The sequence below is a fragment of the Rattus norvegicus genome, chromosome 7 (genome assembly GCF_021556685.1).
Source record: "Rattus norvegicus strain SHRSP/BbbUtx chromosome 7, alternate assembly SHRSP_T2T, whole genome shotgun sequence".
Lineage (NCBI taxonomy): Eukaryota > Metazoa > Chordata > Mammalia > Rodentia > Muridae > Rattus > Rattus norvegicus.
Genome location: NC_141540.1, coordinates 18,614,111 through 18,634,363, shown reverse-complemented (window position 1 = coordinate 18,634,363; position 20,253 = coordinate 18,614,111). Strand labels below are relative to the sequence as shown.

At 44.4% G+C, this 20,253-nt stretch overlaps 1 long non-coding RNA gene, 1 other non-coding gene and 1 pseudogene across 3 annotated transcripts in view; 1 reads left to right on the top strand and 2 right to left on the bottom strand.

Annotated features, from left to right (window-relative positions):
• The window catches only part of LOC102549242 (uncharacterized), a 1,084,685-nt gene extending 1,081,621 nt beyond the window's left edge, over positions 1 to 3,064 (top strand). Inside the window, exon 4 of one of the 2 annotated variants that reach the window (XR_015625103.1) lies at positions 2,058 to 3,064. This is a non-coding gene — a long non-coding RNA (uncharacterized LOC102549242). The remainder of the gene's footprint in view (positions 1 to 2,057) is intronic. The other variant, XR_015625104.1, reaches the window with a different exon arrangement.
• Positions 3,065 to 13,174: 10,110 nt separating this feature from the next.
• LOC148004479 (uncharacterized) lies at positions 13,175 to 17,510 on the bottom strand (annotated as a pseudogene).
• A 2,160-nt stretch (positions 17,511 to 19,670) lies between these two features.
• LOC120094045 (U5 spliceosomal RNA) lies at positions 19,671 to 19,786 on the bottom strand. The gene has a single exon (XR_015626191.1). It is a non-coding gene; the product is annotated as a U5 spliceosomal RNA (small nuclear RNA).
• Positions 19,787 to 20,253: the final 467 nt, after the last annotated feature.

Here is a 20,253-nt window from a genome sequence, read left to right as displayed (position 1 = left end):
TGGGCAGAGACTGGTGGGATGGGGTTGGCGCTCCAACAGCCCCCCTTAATTACAACTCCAGTCTCCATAAAACAATACCCCCTGTCACATGAAGCTTATCAAGGTATAAGGCCTCACATTATGAGGCTTCTGGATCAAGGCATCCTAGTCCCCTGCCGGTCGCCTTGGAATACGCCTCTTCTGCCTGTTAAGAAACCCGGCACTGGAGATTATAGGCCAATACAAGACTTGAGAAAGGTCAACAAGAGGATAAAAGATATTCATCCGACTGTTCCAAACCCTTACAATTTGCTCAGTAACTGTTCATCGATGAGAAACAGGGGTATATGCTAAAGGGGTCCTAACACAAAGGATGGGACCCTAAAAACGCCCTGTGGCCTACCTGTCTAAGAAATTGGACCCTGTGGCCTCCGGCTGGCCACCGTGCCTAAAGATGGTGGCTGCTATTGCTGTCCTGATCAAGGACGCTGAAAAATTGACTTTGGGACAGCCACTCACCATCCTAGCACCCCACACAGTAGAGGCCTTGGTAAAACAGCCCCCAGACCGCTGGCTCTCTAATTCCCACATGACCCACTACCAAGCCTTGTTACTGGATGCAGAACAGGTTCAGTTTGGGCCCGTAGTCGCCCTCAATCCTGCCACCTTGCTTCCTCTACCAGAGGAGACAAAACAACATGACTGCCTACAAATCCTCACAGAAGTACATGGAACCAGGCCGGACCTATCGGACCAGCCTCTTCAGAATGCTGACCACACATGGTACACGGATGACAACAGCTTCTTGGCAGAGGGAGAGCGAAAGGCTGGAGCTGCGGTCACTACGGAGGACAAAGTGATTTGGGCGAAAGCCCTGCCTGCTGGTACCTCCGCACAACGGGCTGAACTCATCGCCTTGACTCAGGCGCTCAAGATGGCAAAAGGTAAGAGGCTAAATATATATACAGACAGCCGTTATGCCTTTGCCACGACACACATCCACGGGGAGATCTACAGGAGGTGGGGGCTGCTCACATCTGAGGATAAAGATATGGCTAAAATTCTGGCCCTCTTAAAAGCCCTATTCTTGCCCAAAAGACTGAGTATTATGTATTGTCCAGGACACCAGAAAGGACACAACCCAGAGACACGAGGAAACCGGCTGGCCGATGCCACGGCGCGAGAAACAGCCATGAACAAACAAATCTTGACCTTAAATAGCCCAGACCAACCCACGCCCCCACCAGTGGGACAAACCAGTTGGGTTTACGCCCATGAGGACATAGAGCTCCTAAAAAAAATGGGGGCCATCTACCACCCTCAACTAAAACAGTGGGTCTACAAAGGACTTTTGAATTGATCTCCTTTTTACATAAATTAACCCATTTGGGGTTTAAGAAGATGAAAACCTTACTAGATCGGGAAGAGATAAATCTGTGTTTTTTTTTTTTTTTTAATTGGGACAAAGCGATACAAAAGGTGACTGAGAGTTACAAAGCGTGCACTCAGGTTAACCTGGGAAGGATCATGATTGGACAAGGAGTTCGTCCTAGGGGACACCGTCCCGACATCCATTGGGAAATTGATTTTACTAAAATTAAACCAGGTATATATGGATACAAGTATCTCCTAGTGTTTATAGACACCTTCTCAAGATGGGTCGAAGCCTTCCCCACAAAACACGAGACTACAAAAATGGTCACCAAGAAGCTCCTCGAGGAAATCTTTCCCAGGTATGACATGCCTCAAGCGTTGGGGTCGGACAACGGGCCCGCTTTCGTCTCCCAAGTAAGTCAGTTGGTGGCCAAATTGCTAGGGATTGATTGGAAATTACATTGTGCCTATAGACCCCAGAGTTCAGGTCAGGTAGAACACATGAATAGAACAATTAAGGAGACTTTATCCAAACTTACGCTTACAACTGGCTCAAAGTATTGGGTGGCCCTCCTTCCCCTAGTTCTATATCGGGCCCGGAATACCCCGGGCCCCCATGGTCTAACTCCTTTTAAAATAATATATAGAGCACCACCCCCATTTGTCCATTTCTTTGATTCAAACATTGCTGATTTTGCTGACAGCCCTTCTCTGAGGGCCCATTTACAGGCCCTACAGATTGTGCAGAGAGACGTCTGGAGACCTTTGGCCGCTGCTTACCAGGACAAGCTTGAGCATCCGGTGGTGCCACACCCGTTCCAGATTGGAGACACCGTGTGGGTGCACAGACACCAGACCAAGAATCTCGAGCCACAGTAAAAAGGACCCTACACCGTCCTCCTGACTACCCCGACCGCCCTAAAGGTAGACGGAGTCTCGGCTTAGATCCACACACCACACGTCAAGACAGTCCGGTCTAAGGAATTGACTAATCACAACACTACACCCCAGACATAGAGAGTTCAGCACACTCCAAACCCCTTAAAGTTAAAACTCCTACGTGGCTCCTCCTAGCCCTTTTGTGGCCTAGAGTCAGTGAGGGAATAAGCCCCCACCAGACAGAAATTTCTTGACCAAGTCGAGTGAAAGATTTCACTCAAAGTTAACAAAAAAAAAATGGGGGAATGAAAGACCCCAGCTTAACAGCAGTAACGCCATTTTGCAAGGCTGTACTTAAGATGACTGGTTCAGGGAAAGGTTAGAACACTGAGTACACAGCGGCTGCCAAGCAAGATATGTTTGGTTGAAGGCCTGGCAACAGGACGACTTCGGTTGCGCACCTGACAATGAAAAAAAGCCCCAGGAGAGGTCCCACACCCTGGTGGGGGGCCGAGTCAGTCGTTATGTTCTAAGAAGGTAGCTAAGAAACTTGCCCCCGGGCTGAACCCTTGGGGGGCCGAGTCAGCCGTTATGTTTCAGGAAGGTAGCTAGGAAACTTGCCCCCGGGCTAAACCCTTGCCATATTAGAATCCACCAATTATATCCCTGTAACCATGCATCTGCTTCTGTATGCTTGCTTCTGCTCCCCAAAATCCTATAAAAGCCCATCCTTGGTTCCGTGGGGCGCGCCAGTCCCCCGAGTGACTGAAGCGCCCGCAGGTGCCTGTGCCTGTGTATCCCGACAATAAACCAACTCCTCTTGCTGATTGCATCCTGTGGTGTCTCGGTCTGGTCTTTGGAGTTAGAGGATCTCCATCCCGAGGGAAAGTTCTCCCTGAGAGCTTTTCACTCTAATGCTTAGTGAGTTTGAAACTTAATTTTGTGGACCCCGCTCTAGTGGCGGTGTATTGGTTGATAGCCAAAGTTAATTTTTAAAACATAGTGTTTTATCTGTGCTTGTGCTCGCAGCCAGCTGTGATGAACTGGGAAAGATTTAAATTTTGCTTGGTAGCAAAGAACCTTCAAGGGACAGGCTACATTAGAAATGCTACAGGATGAACTATCTGAAAAGCCTGAGAGCGAGGTGGGAGAGGACTCTAAGGAAAACAAGAACAAGAAAGGAATTTCTGACATTTGCTCACAGAAGGAGAGTGCTCATTAAAAGAAGTTCTTTAAGGAAGCCTGCCTTATCTGCTGGCCTTATTCCAAGGGAGGAGTCAGTCTCCAGCATTAAATTACTTTTCTCGTTGGTCATCATTAACATGGAGAGTGACTTTGATCCTATTCCCACAGCAGCCAGTTCCTGCCCCTGTGGTCAAAATGCCCCAGGTTGGGGGACAAAAAGAGCCCCTAAAATAGTTTCAAAAATCTACAACAAACTGTAAAGAACTTTGTTTTGTTTTGCCAGTCAAGATTTAGAATTCAGGCTTTGGCGGTGGCCAAGATCAGGATTAATGTTTTCTTTTCCATGGGCCTTTAACCCAGTGAGACAGTTTGGTAAAGGGCTGCTACTGAGGTCCTGATAGCCCCAGGTGAACTGGTTATGATTCTTTTGTCAGCCACCTGGCATCTAGCACCCAAGTTCTAACCATCTCTCCATCCTTTTGTTATTAGTTGTTACTAGAAGCCTAGTGTCATTTGGAGGCTGGTTCTCTTGAGAGGCAAAGCCATGGAGCTGACACTGAAGAGAGATACCCCTTGAGGGAAAATCTAAGTCTAGTGAGATAGTCGATAACAGATCTGCTGCCTCTCTGCTCGCCTTTCTGTTTCATAGACAAAGCTTGTGCTTATTTGTACAATGGCCTTTTTGTCCCAAGAGAGCCTCCTGGTTTAGCGGTGTGACTAAATGCTGTTTGCCCTCTTCACAAGATTCTCTTGTTTTCTCACCATCCCATTTGAGATGCTTGTTAGTAACTGTTAGAGGTCTTCTTTACCACTGAGGAAAGACAGAATCCTACTGGAGGCCAGAAAGAATGTTCCAGACATGGATGGAAGGCCTTCACTTCTGCCTGTTGACTTCAATACGCCTAAAGGTAGGGAGTGCCAGGTCTGCCCCCAGGCTCCAAGGGTGGGTCTGCTAGGGGCTGGAAAATGCCCCACCAATCTGGCTAAGTAAGGAAAAGATATGAAGAAAAAGTTACAGAAACTTGAAGGGTTAAGCTAAGTTGCTGAGAGTTAGTATAAGTTACAGAGAAAGTAAGGTTAAACAAAGAGAAAGAGAAAAGAAGGTATAAAAAAAGCAGGAAGCTAAAAGAGACAAAAAGAAGAGGAAGCTAGAGAGCTAAAGAGAGATAAAAGACAAGAGAGGAACATATACTGGCCACAGTAGTTAGGGAACCTAGGAAGACAGTACCTGGCAACAGTAGAGAATTCCTGGCTAAAGATCAGTGTGCCTAATGCAAAGAAAAAAAAGACACTGGGTCAGGGACTTCTCAAGAAAGAGCAAGAGGGAGGGTTGGGGATTTAGCTCAGTGGTAGAGCGCTTGCCTAGCAAGCACAAGGCCCTGGGTTCGGTCCCCAGTTCCGAAAAAAAAGAAAAAAGAAAAAAAAAGAAAGAAAGAAAAAGAGGGGCCACTGGAGAGCCTATTGGTCCTAGAGTGCTGGCTATGCACAGAAATAGAAGGGAAGCCCACCCAGTTGTTTTGTGGATACAGGGACCCAATGCTATGTGCTCCTATGCCCCCCAGTGGGCCAATATCCAAAGACCTTGAGTACAGGGGGCTACTGTCAATAAACAATACTTATGGACTACCTGAAGAACAGTGGACCTTGGCGTGGGCCGGGTAACCCACTAGTTCATGGGTCATCTCTGACTGCCCCTATCCCTTGCTCATGAGAAAATTGCTCACCAAAATGGCTTGTGTGGGATAAAATGGCTGGGTGAGGCCATGTGTTTGCATATCTACAGACTGTGTATGTGGAGCTTAAGACCTGTCTCAGTGCACCAGTACCTGATGCTAGGAGATGTGTGGCTTAGTCCTATTCTGCCTGGAACACACCACTCCTGCCAGCTGGGCACTAACAATTATCACCCAAAACTGTGATAGAGTGGCTGATGTCTTGCCTTTGAATAGAGTGTCCCAAAAGATGGGACCACTGGTCAGCTGCCATGGAATAGATTCTCCACCTGTTGGGGGCAATCTGGTGACCTTGCTGCCCAGTCCGGACCTGGAGCCACCACAGCACGAGTGTCAAGTACTGGCAGAAGCCCATGGGTGGAGGAAAGACCTCTGCGACTGGCTGATTGACCCCTGCTGAAAGCCGAGGACCTTGTCCACAGACGGGAACAGTTCTCTTCATGAATGAAGGTCAGAGATAAGTGGGTGCAGCCATGGTGGAAAAACGATGTCATCTGGGATGGCTGAACTTCTACCCCCCCCAGCACATCAGCACTGCAGATGCCTTTGCCATCTCTTGGATGCCCTGGTGAAGCCAACAACTGTGAGTACTATTCATTGCCCAGGAAAACAGGATGGAAGAGATTCAGTGACATGGGGCAGTGACAAAGCAGAAAAAGTGGCTCGGGAAATGGCTATGCAGGAGCCTATCCTGGTTACAGGCCTGCAAGAGACAGCCACTGGGAACTGGGATTGGACTCAGGAATGGCCTCACTTAGAATGTACAACAGAAGAAAAGGCCCAAATTGCTTAAACGAAAAAAAAAAAAAAGACAATGACACACTTGAGGGGAAAGCTATACTCCCCAGAGAACAAAGAAAAGACTCACTTTGCCAAATACAGAAATGGACTCATTTAGGAGATAAAAAGTTTGTGCAAGTAGTTAAGTGTATGTAATAGACTTTAAGATTTTGGCCAGAGAGGCAGTAGAAAGTCTAAGGTATGTCAATAAGTGAATGCTTAGCAAGCAAACAGGGCAAAGAGACCTAGAGAGTTTAGTGAAAAGTTGAAGTGAACTTCACTGAGATAAAACCAGAAAAATATAATCACAAGTATCTCCTAGTGCTTGTATATAGTTTTTCAGGAATAGATAGAAGCTTTCTTCACCAAATGAGAGACGGCCTCTGCAATCATCAAGAAGATACTGGAAGAAATCTTCCCCCGATTTGGAATGCCCAAGGTAATCTGGTCAGACAACGGCCCTACTTTCGTTGCCAAGGTAAGCCAGGGTGTGGCCAAGTATTTAGAGGTCGATTGGAGATTACATTGTATTTACAGACCTCAAGGTTCAGGACAGGTAGAGTAAATAAACAGAACTCTAAAAGAGACCCTGACCAAATTGACCATGGAGACTGGCACAGACTGGGTGGCACTCCTTCCTTCTTGCTCTCTTCAGAGCAAGAAATACCCCTTCCAAATTCAGCCTTACTTCCTTTGAGATCTTATATGGGGCCTCAATTCCTCTGACTGTATTAGATGATGTTACTGAACCAACATGTCATAGTAATAATGATTTGTATGCCAGGCTAAAAGACCTACAGGTGATACAGAAAGAAATCTGCTCACAGCTGACAGCACCCTATGCCCCGGAGACCCCTGAGACATCCCATAAGTTCCAGGTCGGAGACTGCAGCTACACTGAGCCCAGACACTCGAGCCTCGCTGGAAAGGACCATGCCTGGTGCTGCTGACCACCCTGACAGCCGTCAATTCTCAGCCCTCACCAGCCGTGTACTAGCTGTTAGGGCTGAGAGCTGGGACCTAGAGGGAAATTCAGTCATGTTTGTCCTGGGTTCTATCAAGATAGGTGTGGGGATAGGCTTGATTTCCATTACAAATGATATAACATTGCATATGTTAGTACTCCTAACACTTCTTGGGACTGTGCCTCAGGGATCACAATCTGTATAAGTTTAGAAGTTCTAAAAGCTAGTCATGACCTTGGTGTGTAGGTTTAGATAGTGTCCATATTGGAATCCTGATGCTAAAGACTTAGTAAGACAAAAAAAAGAGTTGAGAATTACTTAAGGCTATCTAGGTGCTACAAGGGCAGCACAAGGACATCTGCCCTTGCCTTGCAATGCAAGGCTTATAGAGAATTCAGAACTTCCATTGACTCAGATATAAAAAGAGTGAAAGACTTTTTAGCTGACCTCCAAGAATACCTAACCTCCCTCTCAGAGGTAGTCCTTCAGAATAGGAGAAGATTAGACCTGATATTCCTTAAAGAAGGAGCCTGTGTGCTACACTGAAAGAATGTTGCTTCTATGCAGACCATTCAGGAGTAATTAAAGACTCCATGAATAAACTTAAGAGGGAGGTTAGACAAAAGACAGACAGAGAAGCGCATCAGGGATGGTTCGAGAGCTGGTTTAGTCGATCTCCTTGGATGACTACTCTGATATCTTCCCTTATGGAACCCTTCTTAGTTTTGCTTCCGCTTTTGATTACAGGTCCATGTGTGTTAGAGAAACTAGTTAATAGGTTTGACTCCTACAAAAAGATAGAAATGCTCAACAAGGTTGGTTTGAGTCTTGGTTCACTCGGTCTCCCTGGATGACTACCCTACTCTCTACTATATGGATGGGCCATTACTAATAATTTTCTTGGTTTTAGTTTTTGGACCCTGCGTGACAAACAGGTTAATTGCTTTTGTTAAAAATCAAGTGAGTGCTGTGCGGTTGATGGTTCTGAGACAACAGTACCAGTCAGTTAGGACAACTGATGAGACCAAATACGAGACTTGATATCAAAATTCTAAGATTAGAATTACTTAGTAGAAGAAGAGGGGAATGAAAGGAAAAATATACAGATTTAAGGTTTAAAAATATGAAGTTAAAAGAGTATGTTTCAAAATTCACAACCTCAGGACTAAACACTGTGAAAAGCAAGTCCAGGCAGCCCCGCCCTGCCCCTAGAACTAACAGACCATAAAAGGAAAGGAATGCAGAACAGACCAGGAGTACTGGATCTGACTCACAGGCCACCTGGCAGGAAGAGATAAGCCCCCGACATTCAGAACGCCCCAAACCTGCCAATGTGTGTAGCTATACCTTATTACCTCATCATGTGAAATAGCCAATCATATGTGAACATGTCTATGTGCCTCGTTTGAATCCACCAATCCCTGTAACAATGCATCTGCTTCTGTACGCCCGCTTCTGCTTCCCTAATCCCTATAAAAGCCCCATGCTGGAGCTGCTGGGCGCGCAAGTCCTCCGAAGTGACTGTGTGCCCGCAGGTACCTGTGTTTTCCAATAAACCCTCTTGCTGATTGCATCTGAGTGGACTCGGCTCGGTCATTGGGTGCTTGGGACTCCTCCTGAGGGAAAGGTCCTCTCTGGGGGTCTTTCAGAACAGAGGTGTGTAGCAATGGGAAATGGGAAACTGGGGGTAGCCACCAACAAGTCCTAGATGCCAGGAAAAGCAAGAGGCTCCCAGTACCTAACAGGGATGAGATTAGCTGAAATGCCCAAAAAAGTTGTGGGAGAGTCTGTAGAAACCATATCCAGAGGTTAGGGAAGGCCTACCATTGGGAGATGGGTTCACCCACCCTTCTCAAACTTTTATCCTAGAAATGCTCTTTTCTACAGGAAATTCTTAGACAAAGAGAGGAACCGTGACTGAAGGAAAGGCCTTTGCGTCAGACACAGGGTCTCTTGTCCTTCTTGGGTAGCGCTCCCTCCCGCGTTCGCCACTGTCTCCAATTAGCGCAAGCCACCGCTGCATCCTCCAAAAATGGGTGTGCCCTGGCTCCTATAGTGCAAGCTTCCGCACTCTCCCAAACTGAGTGGGGCGGTGGGATTCAGACTTTGCATTGGTTCCATACTACTTTTGTTGTTGTTTCTTAGGCCTGTATATATCTGGTATTGAGTTTACATTAGATTTTGCACTGAATTTTGAGTATATTTGTCACAGCCTTCAGGGTCCCCTGCAGTCTTTCACCCCCTTGTCAGACACGTCTGGGTCCCTTGCAGGGTTTGACACCTACTGAGCCCTGCTGATGCATGTGGAGGCCTTTTGTTCCTAACATAGGAACAGCCTGGCCCAGTAGTACTGGGCGATGGTCAATTCGTCCCTGCCTTTTGTCTTCTCAGTCTTTTGTTTTTGAGATTTAGGCTGCTTTTCCTGGATTTCTCCCCAGTAAATTTGGGGCATGTACTTGGTCTTTTGTTACCAAAGTCTTGAGCTGGGGTTTCCCATTGTGCTTCCTAGATTTTTCCACCTGGTCATCTCTTGGATTATATATTTGTAAAAAAATGGTACAGAATTGACATTCTTTCTTAACACACACACACACACACACACACACACACACACACACACACACAACAGGTGTGCGTGTGTTTTTTAATCCCACAGGCTTACGCCAGGTTCTCAGTGCCCTGTTAGTGTGGGCATTGACAAATGGAGGTCCCACCAAGATTGGGAAAGAGAAGGTCTCCCGACTGGACGTTCTGGGAAGCCATCTGGCAAAGAAGGAGGGAAGTATTGGGGTAAGATGGGTTAGAAAAGGCCTCAGGGCCTCAGTGATTTGGGCTAGCATAAGTAAAACTTGTAATAAAAAAGAGACAAGGTAATGGTAATGTATTTTTGTGTATGTGTTCTTTTAGAGTTATGTTTTAGTCTTTGGACCTTGACTATTTATAGGATTTGGCATTTCTAATTAATGCTTATGAAAGACCTCTGGAGAGGACCTTTCCCTCAGGAGGAGACCCAAGTGCCCAATGACCGAGCCGAGGCCACTCAGATGCAATCAGCAAGAGGGTTTATTGAAAAACACAGGTACCTGCGGGCACACAGTCTTTTCAGAAGACTTGCGGGACCAGCAGCTCCAGCATGGGGCTTTTATAGGGATTAGGGAAGCAGAAGCAGGCGTACAGAAGCAGATGCATAGTTACGGGGATTGGTGGATTCAAACGAGGCACATAGACATGTTCACATATGATTGGCTATTTCACATGATGAGGTAATAAGGTATAGCTACACACATTGGCAGGTTTGGGGTGTCCTGAATGTCGGGGGTTGAGGGCTTATCTCTTCCTGCCAGGTGGCCTGTGAGTCAGATCTGGTACTCCTGGTCTGTTCTGCATTCCTTTCCTTTTATGGTCTGTTAGTTTTGGTGACTCTGCCCTAGGTACCTGGGCATGCCTGGGCTTGTTCATGCCTGTTGCAGCTCTGAGTTAAGACTCATGGGGGGGGGGCTTTCACTTATGTTTAGGTAAATAAAGCTTGTGGGGGGCTAGAGAGATGGCTTAGTTGTTAGCAAGATTATGTACTGTTCTTTTATAGGCCGTTTAAGAACTCAAACTGAATTACTTGGACCCCTTATCCAGGGAGGGCAATGATACCAGAAAGATTATAGGCCTTACATGGGAACAATTAGTCAAACAATCTCATTCCTTAATAGCTAGAGACAATAATTTGGTATACAAGACAAATTATAAATACAAGTCCTCCATGTCCTCAATTTCCTTCTGTATCACATAATAGTATTAATCCTTGAGGACTTATCCTAATATATAATATCTTAACAATATTGTAATAAATAAAAATGGGGAGTTATATCACTGTATGGTATACAATTATTTAAATAATGCTTTTTATTTCAATTTTAAAATTTGGATGCCAACGAACTCTGAGTGTTTATTGTACCCTACAACCAGGCATACTTCTGCCTAGATGAAATGGAAGACACCACTGTTTGGCATATGGGATGATCCTGCATGTTTGTGTTTTTCCTATAGGATGTTGCAGAAGTGTGCCAGCTGCCAGAATGGCTGGTGAGACATGCTGATCCTGGGAGCATGAAGATTAAGCTCTTGTGATTCGGGTCGCTGGGGTCATTCCTGTGCTCCTGGAGGAAGATGGAGGATTCCCCCTCATCTTTTGTTGTTACGGAGATTTTGGAATTGCTACAGTCATTGTTATTGCTGCATGACGTGTCCCACCATGGCCTGTACTTCAATTCCCTGTGCACCGCTGTGCACCGCTACCGGCAGGAGGAGAAGACCAGACTCCAGCCGTTACCCCTGGCTCCTCATTCCATTGGCAGCTGTCACTGCCTTGACTGATGTTGCTATTTTGTAGTCTGTGGCTTCACAGGAATGGCATATGTGTGTAGCTGTTGGAGACCAGGGACTTCTGCCCTGGTTATACAGATCTCAGACATGGATCCATTGCCTGCCAGTTATTCAAGAGAAGTATGGACGATCCTGAACTGTCTTGGGAAAGACTTTGGAATCTTTGCTGTTACTGTAGCAGCCATTGCTGCTGCAGCCACTGTGTCTGCAGTGTTTGGAACTGCCCTACTCCAATCTATTGTTAGGCATGCACAGCAGGTAATCTTTCTGGAGCAGTTGCTAACAATTGGGATTTCTAAATTTTAATACAGGAACAGCTTGACAATTGCCCACCCTAGGTGTTATGGTACACCTTGTTTTGGCCCTAGGGTGCCATAGTAGTAGGCTTTGTGCTTCTCTTCACAAGAAGAAACAGCACTCCTAGTCCTGAGCAACAACTAAGTAGGTGTTTTTCTCCTTGGTAGGAGATAATCCCTCTGCCCAAATTGGGCTGAGCCTTCAGGAAAAGCAGTTAGACAAGGATGGGCAACTCTTTGGGACCAGGCCTCGCCTAAGACAGAAAATTCTGAGACTGACAGAATTTGCCAGAGATTGGAAAGAGGTCTGATAACCTAAAGTGTCCTAAGACAGGTGCTGCTTAAAAAATAATATAGGGGGACTTGCTTAACCCAAAAATAAAATAAAATAGGTGGACTTGTACAGCCTCCTGGGTCCCCTGCAGTCTTTCACCCCCTTGTTAGACCTTTCTGGATCCCTTGCAGGGTTTGACCCCTGCTGAGCCCTGTTGATGCATGTGGAAGCCTTTTGTTCCTAACAAAGGAACAGCCTGTCCAGGTAGCAACACACCAGGGCAATGGTCAATTCCTTCCTTCCTTTTGTCTTCCTAGTTGTTTGTTTTTGAGATTTAGGCTGGTCTTCTTGGATTTCTCCCCAGTAAATTTGGGGCATGTATTCGGTCTTTTGTTATGGAAGTCTTGAGCCAGGGTTTCCCACTGTGCTTCCTAGATTTTTGAACCTGGTGAATTTGGGATATATATTCAGAAAATAACGTTACAGAATTGACATTCTTTCTTAACATGAACTGTCCCACGCGGGACCTCGCCAGCAAGAAAACACGCGGGGACATACGAATCCTTGCGGCAGCCAAAACTTTTATTAAATCTTAAGGAGAGCCCCGCGCACCCACATGGCACGGCTTATATACACCCTAGCGCGGCGCATCCACACCTGATTGGTTGCTTACCCATGATCTCATTAGGCACGCCCCGGAGTGCGCAAAGACCTGGCACGAAGGCACTCTTGCACATGCGCACACAGTTAACTTCCTGAAAGGAAGTCAGCTGGCGCGGCGGAGGCCAGCGCCATCTTGTAATGGCGGAAGCTATTTGGCCTTCCACGTGGGGCGCAGTAGAAGCCAGCGCCATCTTGTGGTGGCAAATGTTAAAGCGGCCCTCTACATCTCCCCCTATTTATTTATGTTATAACAGTCCTGATCACCCTATCGTGTGCAATGAGGAAACCTCAGCGATGTGGAAGGGCTGATCAAAGAATCATTGAGTCTCTCTCATCCCAGTGCAATGGATCCACAGATCCATGGGGTGCAAGAGCAGAGAACTCAGATACCGACTAATTTTTTGAAGATAGATAACCAAATTCCAGGGGAGGCCCCTTGTACAATGGCCACAAGTGCTTGAGTGATAACGGCCTTGTCACGTTTCTGTTGAGATCTGAGTTTGCAAACCAACCATAGCATGAACACTAATCCACAGCATAGGGCTGCACCAAACAGAGCCACTCCCGATAAGTAGCAGGCACCTCATCTGGTTCACCTCAGCTGTTACCACCAAGGGCCGTAATCAAGCCGCTCCTACAATAGAATTTAGAATTCCCAATTGTTAGTAACTACTCCAGAAAGTTTACCCACTGCGCTTGTCTAACAATAGATTGGGGGAGGATAACTCCAGACACTGCAGACACAATGTCTGCAGCAGTAATGGCTGCTATAATAGCAGCGAAAGTGTCAAGGTCTTTTCCAGGAGAGTTCAGGATCAGTCATTTTTCTCTGGAACCACCAGCAGACAATGGAACCATTTCTGAGATCTGTACAACCAGGGCAGAGTTCCCCAGTCCACAGCAGCTTTACACAGGTGGCATTCCTGTGAAGCTACAGTTTGTAAAATGACCAGTTAAGGCAGCAAGAGTCACCAGGGAATGAGGGGGGCAGCAATGGCTGGAGTCCAGTCTTCTCCAGAAAGCAGCAGTGCACAGAGGGTCAGAGAGCAGGCCATAGTGGGACGGAACACACGCAACAGTAACACTGACTGCAGCAACGGCAAAATCTCTGTGATGACAAATGAGGAGGGGGAATCTTTCAACTTCCTCTCAGGGCAGAGGAATGACTCCAGGGACCCGAACCACAAAAGCTGAATCTTCTTGCAACCAGGATCAGCAAGTCTCAGCAACCACTCAGGCAGCTGGCACACTCTCGTAGCATCCTGTAGAAAAAACACAAACATTCCCTCTTCCCCATATAAAATATCTGGACAGGATCATGTCAATATGTGGATCTTTCTATTTCACCTAGGCAGAAGTATGCCTAGTTATAGGGTGCCATAAACTTTGGCATCCAAATTTTAAAATTGAAATAAAAGGAGCATTATTTAGCGTACAGGGATAACTCCCCCTTTTATTGATAAAGATATAGTAAAGATATTATTTATTAAGGTAAGTCCTCGAGGATTAAATTGAGGACACTGAGCACTTGTATTTATAAATTGATTTTTATACCAAATTATTGTCTCCGGCATTATTGTTTTGGATATATAAAGAATGAGATTTTTTGACTAATTGTTCCTATGTAAGGCCTATAATCTGTCTGGTATCATTGTCCTCCCTTGCTAAAGAGCCCAGGCAATCCAGTTTGAGTTCTTAAATGTCCTATAAAGGAACAGTACTTAGTGCTCTTAACCACTAAGCCATTTCTCTAGCACCTCACAAACTTTATTTACCTAAACATAAGCATTAATTAGAAATGTCAAATCCTGTAAATGTTGTCCAATTTCAGTCTTACTAGAAATCCCTGAGCTGGCAGGGCGAGGCTGGGAATTGAAAGCAAGCAAATGGAGTCTTCCTCTTTTCATATCAACTCCATTACCATTTTCAAAGAGCTGGGTCTATGGTTTTGTTTAGTTGTCTGAGCCAGGGCACTGAAAGCACAGTGAGTTGTCAGACAATTCACACTGAAATCATCACTCACTGATTTCATGTAGAAAACTTGCCTCTAATAAAGCATTAAGTAATTGAAATCAATTGTAAACCACAAGCCACACATTGGCTATCAGTATATGAATTGAAAGCTTGATTTAAAAACAGTGGCTAAAGCACGGAATTTAATAATGTACTGAAGCAACAGAAACTCAAGAGAATAAACAAGTGATCCAATCATACATGTAGCCTTTTCATTAGATGAACCACCTATAAATACAGTAAGTGCATTTTCTATGGGTTGCATGCACAAATATACAGGAAGTACAAAAGCATGTAAAGAGTAAAATTATCAATTTTGCCTGAAGAATTTGTATATGTAATAGGCCAAATATCGGTATTTGTAATAACCAATAAACTGTTGTTTGGAATAAGATATGTTTTACCAGGTTTCTTTTTAAAATATTTTCATGACTCTAGTCTACAATTCTGTATTAACACAGCTGAAGCTTTATCTCCAATGTGCATAACAAAGACCTAAGACCTCTGGTAAGGTGAGGTACTTAGCCAATTAACATATCCTTAGAAGCTTAAAATTAGTTTCAAATATTCTTTTCTGGAGTAGTGCAACAGCTACTCCCCAAATATTAAAGCTCATTTTGAGAGCAAAGGTTTGTAGTAAAAATTTCCATATACACTGAAAGATTTAAGTTCTAACTTCTTACATTGAAGAAGCAACAAAATTACATAATATAAGGATATTAGCCATTCTTAATGATATCACTCTATGGGCTCTCTAAAATTATAAGCAGGCTCACGAAATGAAAACTCAAAATCAATCCTCTAAATGTATCTTGAAATGGCCGTTGGAGTAAGTAAACTGGCTGTAATGTTCTCACAAGTTCCAAAACCTCATCAATCCTTCGTAAATCTTGTAACAATCTCTACCTGTTTGATTTTTTCTTAATTAAAAATAAGTTTGAGTTAGTCAATGTAACACTGGCAATCCTTAATCATAATCATTAAGTTCTCTTTGTAACACCAGAGCATAACCACAAGGTCACCTGAGTTCTGAGTACATGACTAGGCAGCTGTCCTTGGGGCAGTGGAATTAGCATTAAAATACAGGTAGCTTCAGGGGAAACCAAAACTTTGGAAAGCAAAACTCGACCTCCAACAAACTAGTACAAAGTTTGACTGCCAATTCCTATATATGAACGCACGATGGTGTAGTCTCTAGTACCTCAACAAAGAGGCATTGTCCTAAATTCTTTTAGAAGCCTGGTTTCTAGAATAAGAATTCCATAAAAATATTATCTCAATTTAGATCTGTTTCCCTGGTTTGGCTCATGCCACATGTTGTCTGGAATGACTCCATCCAAATTACCAGCTTTATGTCAACTTTCTGTTACCAATATTATACCTTTTTAACCATATCCAATAACTTGAAAGCCAATAGTCCATAACCAAGGCAAGTAGAGCATATTTACACATTTAAAACCAATGAGAAATAAAATTGAAGTGGCTACACATATCTTTAATATTTAGACCAAAGACCATTTTTACCTTTTTAGCTATGATTTTAAGAGAAGCACCTTGTCACCTGTTGAGTCAAATAATAAGTCAGGGATTTCTCTAAGAGAAACAGCTCTCAGCTCTTGTACCAAAGAAGCTGAGAAGCTGCTGGCGCTTTTAAGATCAGCTCGTGTAGACCCTTAGCCTCTGGGCAGCTTCTCCAGCTAACCTAGACTCCTGGCTGCAGGTGTAGGGCTCTAAAGGCCTGATTGAAACTGTTTTTTATTCATTTGTTCCTTTTTGAAATGAGTTAAAACCAAGTCAAGGTGTGAACGACCAGCAGATAAAGTTTTTACCATTTTTTCTTTTGAACATGAAACATAAAACATTTAAACAACGAGAAGCAAGAACCGCAGACATAAACTGACAGACATGGGGACATCCTGGTGCACCAAGGACAGACAATAGACAAAGAGGGAAAAATCCAGATGGTGTTCATGGTGACTATCCACTCGAGTGAAGTCGATATGGACGATGGATTGTCTCAATTCCTGGACTAGTCCATCAACGTGTTGAAACCCAATTCCTGTAAGATACTGAGATATATTACGAGATGTCTGAGCAGCACAACTGACATTCACAATGGCATGGAAGTGAAACACACTCCTGAGTATTTTTACTCACAACCCAATTACATTAACTCCATCAAGCTGTGCATGGGCATTGAGATGTCCTTTTGTTTGATTCTCCTGAGTAAATTTTCAGGCGGTCTGCCTCTATCAAGTCTAATCAGTATGACTTTGCAAAGCTTATAGAGCCTGATCACACCTTTTACCAGCACAAAGACAAAATTTTTCTCCCAAAATACTGTGTTCCTTTTATCTCCTTTTCTTTTCGTTTTTTCTTTAGAGACCTTTTCTCCCTCAGACATACTTTCTTGTTGCTCTGTAAGGACCCTCTGACCTGTCCTAACGGCTGTAATGGCTTCCCACACAAAGAAAAAAAAATAAACAAAATTACCAGCCTTGTCCACGAAGGAACCATAACTTTCGGTTTCTTCACAGTGGCTCTCCACCTAGGCCCATATCTTTCTTCTTCATAGCGAGCTGCCTCATCTTCTAAATCCTCTTCCTCAGAGGAGCCAAGCTTGTCTGTTTTTGAACTATCAAGCCCCAAGACCTCTAACTCCTTTACCAGATAAAGGCTTTTTTACGGGGTTTTCTCCTCCTTTCCCTGTTTATTTAATTTTAATCTTAGCAGGGGGGCCCCCTTTTTTGCAGGGGTCCCTCCCTCAGTAGCTGAGGTTGCCACTGTCCTCGGGGCATCCTTTCCCCGTACTATCACCTCTGATGGTGGTAAGACCTCAGAGGGGGCTGGTGCTTGAGATCGATCAGTATCATTTTTTCGTTGCAACCTTCCACTACGCGCCATTTCTGACATGCTAAATTTCGTCCAGGGCCTCTTGGCCTGCCGCTATTATAGGACGAAAAATGTCTTTACCTAAACAATCCTTAACCATCTGCCAAATTCCTAACGTTCCCAGCCTCAGACCACCATGTAATAGAGGCCTCAACAGCACTCTCAGAAGAAGGAGAAAGATACGATAGGTCAAGACCAAACAATTCGGAAATTATCATGTCTCTCAGAGTTTACCTCAATTCCTGCATCTTCTGGATTCTCTCCGCAGATGGAGGAATCTCTCTCGGCACCTGGCCATGGTGTGGCATTTTTTTATCCCGGGTTCTCGGCACCAGATGTCCCACTCGCGACCTCGCCAGCAAGAAAACACTCGGGGACATACGAATCCTTGCGGCAGCTAAAACTTTTATTAAATCTTAAGGAGAGCCCCGTGCGCCCGCATAGCATGGCTTATATACACCCTAGCGCGGCGCATCCACACCTGATTGGTCGCTTACCCATGATCTCATTAGGCACGCCCCGGAGTGGCCAAAGACCTGGCACAAAGGCACTCTTGCACGTGCGCACACAGTTAACTTCCTGAAAGGAAGTCGGCTGGCGCGGCTGAGGCCAGCACCATCTTGTAATGGCGGAAGCTATCCTGGCCTTCCACGTGGGGCGCAGTAGAAGCCAGCGCCATCTTGTGGTGGCGAATGTTAAAGCGGCCCTCTACAATGAACAACCCGTGTGTGTGTGTGTGTGTGTGTGTGTGTGTGTGTGTGTGTGTGTGTTATGCAAGCAACCACAGCTGTTATGAGTTCATGAGTGCAGTGGTTTTGTCATAGCCAGTAGATACTACTTTCTTCTGTTTTTTCTCACATCTGGCTCTTTGAATATGTCCAAACATTTCTTTTTCAATATGACTGTGCAAATGTTTCAGAGAGGTTCAGTTGAGGGCAAAAGATACTTGGTGAATCTGGATGCCATCCCATAGGCTGATGTAACTCTTAATTAAAAAAAAGAAGAACTGAGCACAGGAATCCACAGCTCTACTGCCTAACTGTGAATTCAGTGTTATCACATATCATATTTTCCTCTCTTCACAAATTTATCTCCTATGTTACCATGCTGTACCAAACTGCAGATTCAGGATAAAAGAAACCATTTCTTTCTTTGAGTATTTATTTTTTCAGGTATCTTGTGAGAGGAACCAGAAAAATAAGTTAAACTGCTGAATCTGAATTGTCCAGGCAAGGCAATAAAGTACATGGTTCCTGACCCTGAAAAAGAGCTAGTAGGGTCTGGGCCACCATGAGCATTGATGGTCACAACTAAGGCTACTCCAAACCTGCGTTCTAATGTCTTTAGTACATATAACCCTATGCTCTGTTCTCTCACCTTAGTACTGGATGACATCATTATGGTCACTGTAGCAATGAGACATAACTTTCTCTTGAAATGATAATCAGACACTCTTTCTAACTTAGCCACTCATGATCTCCTGGCATTCTTTTCCAGAAGATTGTTTATTGGTGATTTTAAATTCATCTCCAGACTCATGATGACAGAATCTCCACAAAAGTCTGAAGTAACTTTTAAATACTCTGGTCCTGAGTTTCTATCAGAAAACAAAACAAAACAAAAATAGAAGTGAAAATTACTTGAGAAACTCAAAAAAGTAATTAGTAATCAGAATGGGAATTTTCTCATCAGTCCTTGGAACACAAAGTGTATGGCAGAAAGACATACTGAACAAATAGGTCTTCAGTAGTAACAAATTATAGCCTTGCCACCGGAGAGCCCTTCTCTAATACCCAGCATCCTAGACAATCTCAAAATGTCATGATTTTTGGGGTCCAACGTCACTCAGAATAAATGGCTAACTGAAGAGACTATTAGCATATCAGAGAGGATGCTGACTTTAGAATCTCACAGCATTGCAAGTACGTCTTTCAGAGTTCTAGCTCTTCTCAGTACTTCTCACTCCAGTCTCATAAACCTCTCTAGAAGCAGACTTTCATTTCTCTTTCCTCAACTTCTCTTTCTATGTAACACATCAATGTTATCCCTGTGTCACTGGGATCCTGTTTCTTCTTAGCATTTTTTTCTTGGTTCTTCTCATGTGATTTTTGGATTATTTTTCTTTGCCCACCTTATTGTTTTCAATTCTTTTCTTGATATCCATACCTTTCTTCTTTCATGTACCAGAAATGTGTACTGACCATATCAATGTACAATTTTCTCTCATTGCCTTTTACTCTTTTTTTTTTTTTTTTTTTGTAGCCTTGCCGGAACAAGGCCTCAAAAAATTGGTTTAAGACTCAGAGTTGTTCCTCTCCACAGAAATCTTTAGTAAAAGGCGAAAGATTTATACGATCTGAAGAGAAACCAGAGTATTGCCTTTTACTCTTACAGATGCCTCTGGATGTTCTATTCTTCATATCAACAGTACCTGTTCTTCTAAGTGATAACTTGGTGTGGTCTTCTCCATATTTTCATTAAAAATGTCCAAGTATTAAAGGACGTGGTAGAGTGGAGCAGTCATAGATCTGTGTCCACCAACTTCAGGCTGTGGTCCTCTACCTGTGGAAGGACTTGGGAGCATTATCCTTATGTGACTGATGGACAGAAATCTCTGCAGGGCTGAGGATAATTGACAGGAGTCTGTTGCTCTGGGAGTCAGTTGAGATCCCTACCATCACTTCAGGGTCACTGGGGTTTCTAGCCTTAGCTCAATCAGGGACCAGGTTATCTTTCATGGTTTCATGCCCTTCCACAATCCTTTCCTCATCCCCTCTCCCCTTTTCCTCTGAGCAGGTGAAATTACTTATGCATTCACCCACTTTGCACTTCAAGTATCTGTG